This window comes from Micropterus salmoides, unplaced genomic scaffold (assembly GCF_014851395.1).
Source record: "Micropterus salmoides isolate LMB-PRFRI ecotype aquatic unplaced genomic scaffold, ASM1485139v1 Ms_hic_scaffold_20, whole genome shotgun sequence".
Classification (NCBI taxonomy): domain Eukaryota; kingdom Metazoa; phylum Chordata; class Actinopteri; order Centrarchiformes; family Centrarchidae; genus Micropterus; species Micropterus salmoides.
In genome coordinates this window covers 10,395,157-10,404,609 of record NW_024041151.1, presented here as the reverse complement: position 1 = coordinate 10,404,609, position 9,453 = coordinate 10,395,157, and the positions used below count along the sequence as shown (strand labels likewise).

Genomic DNA, 9,453 nt, shown 5'->3' with positions numbered 1-9,453 from the left:
TGATGTTAGCTATAGTAGCAGGACAGTTGTGAATATCACTGTCTGGAGCGAGTGAGGTAGCTCTACAGTCTGATCCTCTCTGCATATTAGCTTCTCTAGCGACAGTTGCTAACCCGCAACCTAGCTAAGTTAGCTACAATACTTTCACCAAAACAACTACCTGCATTAAAACAGCCTACTTAGATACAAGTACAGAAGCTTTGTCTTCACAACAAGCCTACTTTAACGTGTAAAAGTAGAAGTACTCATTCTGCAAACAAATGAGTAGCATTTTGCTGGCTGAGTTTTAGCCACAACTAGGTTTGGGCCCCCTCCAAATGATCATACATTTGTATGATCATCTGAGGGATTGTGAGATCATTATTTTCTGCAGGAAAGAATAAAAGCAAATTTCTGCTTCATACATTTGTATTTATTTTTTGCATGTTTCTCTGAAAATATTGAAATATTGGATACTTTTACCTCTTTGGCACACGGTTAGTTATTCAAATTCACATTCAATATTGTTTATATTCAGTTTCAAAGTTTTGTATGTTATTTGTGTATTTCTATACTGTGCATAAGTGGAATCTCATGGGGAGCATGTTAATGTAGCACATGGATGGAAAAATTGGGCTTTTTAACTGCATGAACAATCTTTTACTATCACAAAGTTCTGCAAAGCATAAAAGGCACAATAGCAACCACATCTCCTGAACAGTTACACTTCCTTAAGACCTGTAAACAGGCAGCCTGTTTGTGCTATCTCCAAAATCATTGCAGCTACAGTAAAAGAAAAAAAAATATTTTACCATTAGCATTACAGAAATAACACAATATTGCCCAGCAAAGACTACAACATGGGATTATAGAAAATACTTAATCTAGCTCTTGGTAAGTGAGAGTTAAGCATTTTATACATAAAATATTTCACTTCAGAGAACATTGAGTAATTCTCTTCCATTGTCTATTTGTATGAAGGCCGTACTCAGCATTTTGTCCAGATGGCAGATTACAAGCAAGGTCACACACGAACAGACAAACACAGAGGATCTTAATGCAATGATTGTTCACTGCTGGAAAATCAGTGAGGGAATGCTCCTCTCACATATATTTAAAGTGTTAACTGTGTTACCATGAAAGAAGCCTGGATTCTCTGACACACATTAACAACGCCACCATTACAAACACTGGGATAAAAATTGGTTACACTTGTGCTGAGGCAGGGAGGCTGGAGAGGGGACAACAAAAGGAATGCTGATGAAATGGAGCAAGGTAAGCAGAAATTGTACTGCTGGCTCCTCAGGGCTCTAAGGGGACGGATGACAAATAGTCGACTTGGATGTGGACACATGAACCACCATTTAAAGTTTTGCATGATTTGTGAGTCAAAACAAAAGACAATATCAAGTTTCATTATTTCATTTTAGGCATTTAGAGAAAACGGAAATGACAGTACTTTATCAGTAAACTAGATGGGGAAACAACGCGGGAAGAAGCAGCACAACTGTCTGATCTCCTGCCTGCATGACTCTAAAGCTTTGTTCCTTATACTTATTATAGTTTTTTACTCATTTTCACACTCTGATCAATCAGCTATGCCTGATAGGGGTTAGTGCATCTCAAACTTTCAGCTGTGTTAAGTTGATATGGCGATATGTGTTAGCAAACACGTATTACTTATTTACACATCCCTCAGATAAGGATACAGTGGATTTTTACAGGTTTTTCGCCCAAAATGGCAGTCTGCTGCTCTCTGGTAAGAGAGATGAGTGAGACTGAACCAAAATAGTAAAGCTGCAAGTCAAGCTCAGTAAAGATGATTAGAACTGCAGGTGATAATTCTCCATGGAGTCCTCACTACAAGTAAAGTAATCATATAGTCAAAAATATTGAGACACTTTAAGGAAAATGAGCTGTGTTTAGCTGTAATGATTGAAATTTGGTCGATGGATGGATGTAGTTTGTTGCAAAAACTGTTAAAAGCAATAAGTTTGCTAAGATAGCTAAAACCAATGATTGAGCTGTTTTGTCATATACTGCTGTTGGTGTGCTTTCTGTCTCCAGGGTTGCAGACCTCAATGGCAGGGTAATCAGCGGCATGGGACACACCTGGGCCCGGTGTGCCCCATGCATATAAGCCAGAGCAGCAGTCAGTCTTTTGTTGGACCTCCTCATCTCACGGCTTCCTTTGTTTGGTTGGTTTCTTGTCTTTGTTTTTACAGCACAACATCCATGCGGCACATTTTCACTCATCTACTCCCTAAACTACTGACTTTACAGATTCTTCCTACTCATTGGTTTCGCTTATTTTCTTATTAATAAATCACTTTGTTATTTAGTTTACCCATGTGTCTCTCGTTTTTGTCCAGTCCATGAGCCACACAGACCACCCTGAGCTATCTTCTCCGGTGCATGTGGTGTGTTTTGTACTTGTAAGACACGTAAGTGTGCAAAATCAGAGTCTAAAAATATATTACATATTTTTTTCTAAACATACTATAATAAGGTTGATAACAACGTCAGCTTTGTCCTTGCATGAGCTAGCTGTCTAAGTGGTCTTTGTTACTGAAAGGTGTTGTTAAATATTCTTCTAAAACAGTGAGATGAGCCTTCTTTGAGTGGGTTGACACAGTAACTGTCAACTCTGAACAGTGGGACAGTGTCAGCGCAAAGAGGAAGTGAAACTATGCTGAAATGGACAGAAATTGGGTGGAGACACATTTTGGGTGCATGGGTGTGAATGAAAATACACTACGTTTACAAATAGTGACTAAGTGGAAACAAGTTACACAATTTACATAATTTCCTTTACATTGTGTCAATGCAATGTGCTAAAAAGAAGAGATACACTGTCAACTTTTTCAAATATAAGGACAGAGAGATTAATTCTACCTCAATTTTGTCATTATGTGACCATTTTGTTAAGTATGTGAAACATTTTTAGGATTTCATTGCATATATTGATGTACATGTACAACATGCAAAGTATCGAGTTCAAGATCCTTTATATAGTGCTTTGTACCAGGGAAGAGGACTTCCGCACAGACACAGCTACAAATGATTAAATCTTAGTTAACCTTTTAACAAAATAATAATGTGTGTGCTAGCTAGCATGTAATGTGAGGTGAAGAGTCAGCTCAGCTTTGTTGCAGACAGTGCCAACTGCAACATTCATATGAAAGCAGTGGCGGTTCTACACCAGTTTTATTGAGGGGGCCAGACTGGGGCCATTTGTTATGTCCCAGGGGCACATTCAGTTCAGGACAAGAGACAAAGGCAATGCTCAAGCTTTCAAAAGTCTTGTTTAGTATAGTTTATATATAATGTAATGCTTAAAGCATTACATTAGATACTAATAATTATATACTGTTAACTGTAAGTTACTGAAACATATATGTTTCAGTAACAGGATCTTTTCAGTAAGTAAGTAAGTTATAGTTTTATTAAATAACATTATTCAAAAAAAAACAACAACATTCCTGGTAACTTTAGCTTAAGTTACAGTACATTCTTTGATGCAACACTTCTTTGTAAGGCTTAATGAACAGTATAAGCTCTAGTGTACTAGACATTCTCTGGATCATAGGTTGTATTTTGTATCCCACTATAACTTTTGCTATGAAACAACAAACGTTTCCATATTCACTTCTGTTATTAGTCCTGATGTGAAGTATACACAAAAGTAAATACTTGATAGTAGGCCATCATCTGTGCATTATAAAGAGGGGATACATTTTATGGCAGGTTGAAAACCATCACATACAGTCTGATATAATATGTATCCCAATATAACTTCTGCTAGGAAAACAGAAACTTCTCCATATTCACCCCTGTTATTAGTCATGATGGGAAGTATACACAAAATTACAGTAGGAGCAGTAGGCTATAGGTATTGATTTTTGTGTATGAAAAGTGCTGTTTAAATGCAATGCACATAACAAATTGTTATGATAATAATTTACCCTTTAAGAAGGGGACTCAATTTCCAGCAATATCCAAAGGCAAGCCATGCAATGGAAACATGGATTACAAGGAAAAAATATTGTCTACAATGCTGCAGTTTAATGTACATTTTGAGTCAAGAAGATTTAACGTTGAGGCGAGTAATGTGTTGAGTAAACTGATTACAGTGATCTTGATTTTACAGTATCGATGGTGTAGATATTTGTAGGAGCAGCTTACTTGAAAAAGGTCACAGTCTGTCTGGATCTAGCTTCCACATTAAGTTAACTTGGATGACTAAGTGCTCAACTACGTGGTCAGTTATAATATCGTTAGACTATTGCGAAATAGAGGTTTGCTTTACGAGGGAAACTATATGCTTGTTTTGTTATATATATATTTTTCAATTACTTTTGTGAAGTCGTAAGTCCATCTTCACTGTTGAATGCACGCTCACTCACGTGGCAGGGGGAACACGTTCTATCAGGAATAACTACCTTGGCACGACACCGGACAGTGGCGGTGTAACATCCTAAAGGATCTGACTACTTGAGATACATTTGATCTGCCTTTCGCATCAGCGCCATATCGTCACAAGGAAGATATATTATTATGATTATTGTAGACTTTTTGTTCAGAGGGGGCCATAGGGGGGTCCAAGGTCTGTGTTACAGGGGTGCTGGCCCCTGTTGGCTACCCCCCAAAACTGCCACAGTATGAAAGGCCAGAGGCTGTGTGTTGTTTGATATTGGGTGTTTATGGCCATATCACCCTGAAACCCAGAGTTATGATAATGAAAGAGGCCAAAAAAATGTTTAAGCTGGCATAGAATAACACACAAAACCCACAGCCTCCTAGCAAACGTCCCCCTTTTTACTACAGACTAGTGACTGGAATTTTATCTTCTCACCCTTATCTAAATTAGAACCTACCACCTGCACAGGTAAGCACAAGGGAGAGGTAACAAGTGTAAGCAAAAGATATACAAAAAACAACAAAACAGTAATTTAGGGTACATAGTTATTGCTGACATCTAATTTTGCTATGAACACACACCATTACTGTTAAGTGCTCAAACTTCGGGAAAAAATCAACTAATGCAAAACATTGTGACTCTTCCTTCCACTAAGAGACAAGGACAGCAGTCGGATTCTTCGTATGTCCTTTCCTAACCATTTTTCCTTGACCTCGATGAAAAACGTCACACAGTCAAGGAAAGATGGTGAATTCATAAAGACAACCGCGGTTCTCAAAGAATCCGACTGAAATTACTCTAGGCTTTAAAAAACACTTTATCTATGAACACATGGAAGATAAGCAGGCCTACAGTAACAAACTCAATGCTTTACAAAAAAAGGAAGGTTTTACTATCCAACACAGGATCACACCTCTTAAGAAAGGGTGTTTTGAAGGTACATGTAGGTTACATTTAACCATCAATTACTCCAGGACAGGGGTCGGCAAATAAGTCTGGCATCGGGCCAATTTTTTTTCAAGTCATTAGATTGGCAGGCCAGAACATATCATACACTATGTTTAGCTAAGTCAGTAGAGCACCGGACTCTTGTTAGAAGGGTTGTGTGTTCATTCCCAATGTGCTGTTATATTATTTTTCTCCCTTTTCAACAAATTAATTATGAAGAGATCGTTTTACATGTTCACAACTAAACATGTGCAGGAATGCGCGCCTCCTTCAGGGTAATCCAATCTCATGTTTTCTGACGGCTTTTTCAGAGGTGTGTTAAGCAAGCCAGAGACTCTTTTGAATTTCCTTCAGAACTTCTCAAAGTAAAAGCTCTCAATAAAACACAACATAAAGTACTGCAGCAATAACATTATCGTGCTTTCATTTTGTAGGCATAACCACTTGTTATAGCCACTCACATAAAGTGATTATGTGAGTAACTTTTGCAGTCATCACTGAGATCTGTTTCAGCACCAGCCCTTATAATATTTGTTTTTTTGCTGCTATTAAAGTAATCTGGCCACGGGCCACATATTATTGCTTAACAAAATAGATGGTTGGTAAAAATAAAAACAAAATAAATAGGATTGAAATGTTTAAATTAATAATATAATGGGAAAAAAATCAATATACAAGTAGAGAAAATGGAACCATTAAAATAATAATTAAAAATAAGAAATTGAGCAAGGGGCTAGCTAGAGTAAATCATATTCAGACACAAATATATAGAGTTTCCTAGTATGGGTGCTTTGACCTTTTTTATACATTTTTTAAGTGGAGAAATTTTTTTCAGTGCATTCCACAATGGGGGGTACTCAGCAAAACAACATTTATGTGTATAGTATTTTGATATCCATACTTTTTGGATCATGTCACAAGCAGAGGTACTCTGTTGTTTCTACATTTACATCAGTCTGCTACATTAAGGTCTGCCATGGCCAAACTACAATGCTGGGTTGCTTTAAATGTTGCTGCTGCAAGGAATTGTGGGATGGCATTATCTCCTTTCCTTCCATAAAGGATAGTCCAGTGTACCTTATGCTAAAAGAGATAAGAAAGGAAACACTGAAGCACCTTTCCTTAGCTTTTAGAGAATTCAACCAGTTCTTGTGATACTTTCAGGTCCTTTCATTCAGTTAGGAACTTTCCTGAGCAAAAAAAGTCTATTCAATCACAGCCAACACCTTGTCACTCAAGGCTTAACCTGCTGGAAACCCTCAGCTATTTGCCCCTATTTGCAGGAAAAATGCCTAAAATAAGATACCCAAAATGAATCACTTATAACTCCTCAACCATTAGATAGATGCATAATTCTGGTCTCCTTTGATAGGTCAGAAACTAAGGAATAAATGAAGGAGTAAATGGAGATGCAATAAAGGAAAATATGATATTTACATCCTCACCTGGTATAAAATCTATATTTTAATAGCAATATCACCATCAAAACTATCATCCAACTCATTATACTGCAACTGAATAACTTCTAAAACATCTAGAATACAACTGTAACTGTAAATTTGATGGAAAGAAACTAATATACAACAGTTATTACACAATTTTTCAAAAATATACCAGGCGAATGTCCATTTTTGGCCATATTCACTGTTTATATGTTCACTAGTATTGGGAGGTTTCTTCAAAACACTATTTCTGTCCATGCAACCATGTTCCAGATAAGATAAAGCTTCTAAAACATTGAAATATTGATAAAAACAGTGAATATTCATCAGCATTCCTGTGACCAAAAGCACTCTCATGCTTTACAGGCCTACAACTTGAGAAGATCCTACAGGGCTAAGTGGACTCTTTCTTTTTGTATTGAAGAGACAAATCTGTGTAGCTCCTACGGGTCGGCCAGTAGAGGCTCATGTCGAGGGGCGGTCCCCCACAGAGCGAGTGGAGACTGCACCCTGATATAATACAGCAGATCTGGTCTCGCTTCAGGACGGCGCAGGTGGACCTGTTTGCCAGACGGCACAACACCCACTGCCCTGCTGTGGTTCACAATCCTACCACAGGACAGTCCGCCCTTGGGCGTGGACGCGTTTGCACACGCACCATGGCCGAAAGGGCATCTTATGCTTTCCCCCCACTCCATCTCCCCCCCCCCCCCCCCGCTGGAGAGGGTTAGAAAGGAAGGGTTGTCATTCATCCTGGTAGCCCCCAGCCGCAGATTGGCGGGGTGGTACGCAGAGGTGACGCAGCTGGCAGTAACGGAGCCCTGGCCTGTGCCTCAGGTCTGGGGGGCTCTGTCACAGGAGTCAGGCGCCATAGGCACGCTGTCGGTGCTCGGCCAACCTCTCCAGGTTTGGCTCCTGAAAGGGAGAGGTTGAGACAGGCTAGGCTGTCTGCAGAGGTGGTACATAACATCCAGGCGGCGAGGGCAGGCTCCACCACTTCCTGCTACAAAGTTAAGTGGCTGGGTTTTCAGCGCTGGTGCATTGAGAAGGAAATGGATCCCATAACCTGTTCAGTGGAATCCATCCTTTCCTTCTTACAGGGCCTAATGGAGAAGAGACTGTCACACTCAACCATTAAGGTGAATGCGGCAGCTATCTCATCTTGTTATGAGGGGTTTGGCGACAGACCTGTCTTCAACCACCCCCCCGTGAAGCGTTTTCTGCAGGGTGTGAGGAGACAATGACCGGTGCTTCGTGTCTCTGCACCCCAGTGGGACCTGCCACTGGGGATCGAAGGTTACGATATGGTAACCCTAGTTCTATTAGCACAGGCGGAGCCCTCTACGATGGTGCCCTGCCACTCCACCGCCGTCTACTGAAGGGTTGGTTGGATGCTGAGCAGTGAGGACACCGCTATTTATACGGTACGCACATACAGTAGCGACCTCCAATTGGTCGGCTACTTACAGTATGCTAAATTTCAGTGGGCGAGTACGTGCGTGTGAGAGGTAGTACCCCATAGAGTCCAGTAGAGGGCTCCGCCTAACCCTATTTAGATGCTTGGTGTTTGATGTGTATTTGGTGTGGATAAAAATGGTCGGTTTGAGGTTCCAGCTGAGCCTCCTAGCTTCATAGAGGTGTGTAGCAAGGATAGGGGGACAAAATACTAGGATTGTCCATGGATTTCCCATTTGAATTATGAGGTGAAAATCGTGTGCTGCCCCCCGGTACTGGTGGCGTCAGTGTTCAACAGGTGGGACCCTGTGTTCTGTCATTTGTATAATCTGACTGCTTAATTAACAGAATAAAACAAACTAAACCAATTATTTAACAAAGAATGGCAGTTAAATGGCAGTAATTGATTAAAAACAATCTCCTGTAAAACCTTGAAATGGTTCTGAATAATAGGAGTCATGGCTAGAGTTGACTAATGATATACACACTTTATTGCACACTTTCTCTATTACAGGAGTGAATTATATAAACAGGAATGACTGAATGCGCCATGTATTTCTTTATTGCTGAGAAGAGAGGATTCAGTTGCACAGGTGGTGGAATCTGCACTGAAAGCCTGGTTACAGAGATGTTGATGTGGCGGGAGCCGGTTCGGTGCAAAATAAGCATCAAATCAAATAAATTTGTGATTTGAAACGAGCCTCTTCTTTTGTGTCTAAACTCAAGGAGAGCCCATGGATGAACATTAGGTCTGTGGCGTTTAGCATGCACTGCTGGTTTCAAACTGTCCCAAGTTAAATAACTGGAATTTATCATTTTAATGAGATTGAGCAAAAGACATTATATTTTAATAATTTACTATTAGCACACTGTCATTGGTTAAACAAGATTGAGAGATTATTATGCTTGGAAGGTTTGACTTCAATAGTTCAACATTTACCACAATGCAAAGAAGGCAGAGGAACCAAGGGAACCAGGTAACATTAAACCCAGCCATCCCACACACTGAGAGGGTCAATGCTGAGGGAGAAATGGTAAGTTCCCCTAATTCTGTAACAAAGATTTCTGAAATTGGCAGGATGGTCGTCTTTTTTTAAATTGTTGCGTGTGTTGGGTAACAGGCTGGCAGGACTATTTCCTGGCACGCGAACAGAAAGCAAGTTATCCTATGAAGACTGAATAATGAGCGTTATGAATGTTTGGTGACTG

At 39.8% G+C, this 9,453-nt stretch overlaps 1 long non-coding RNA gene across 1 annotated transcript; it reads left to right on the top strand.

Moving 5' to 3' along the window:
* Positions 1-1,075: 1,075 nt before the first annotated feature.
* Positions 1,076-2,325, top strand: LOC119914795. The gene is made up of 2 exons (XR_005446841.1): positions 1,076-1,254; positions 2,047-2,325. It is a non-coding gene; the product is annotated as an uncharacterized LOC119914795 (long non-coding RNA).
* The last annotated feature ends 7,128 nt before the right edge of the window (positions 2,326-9,453 follow it).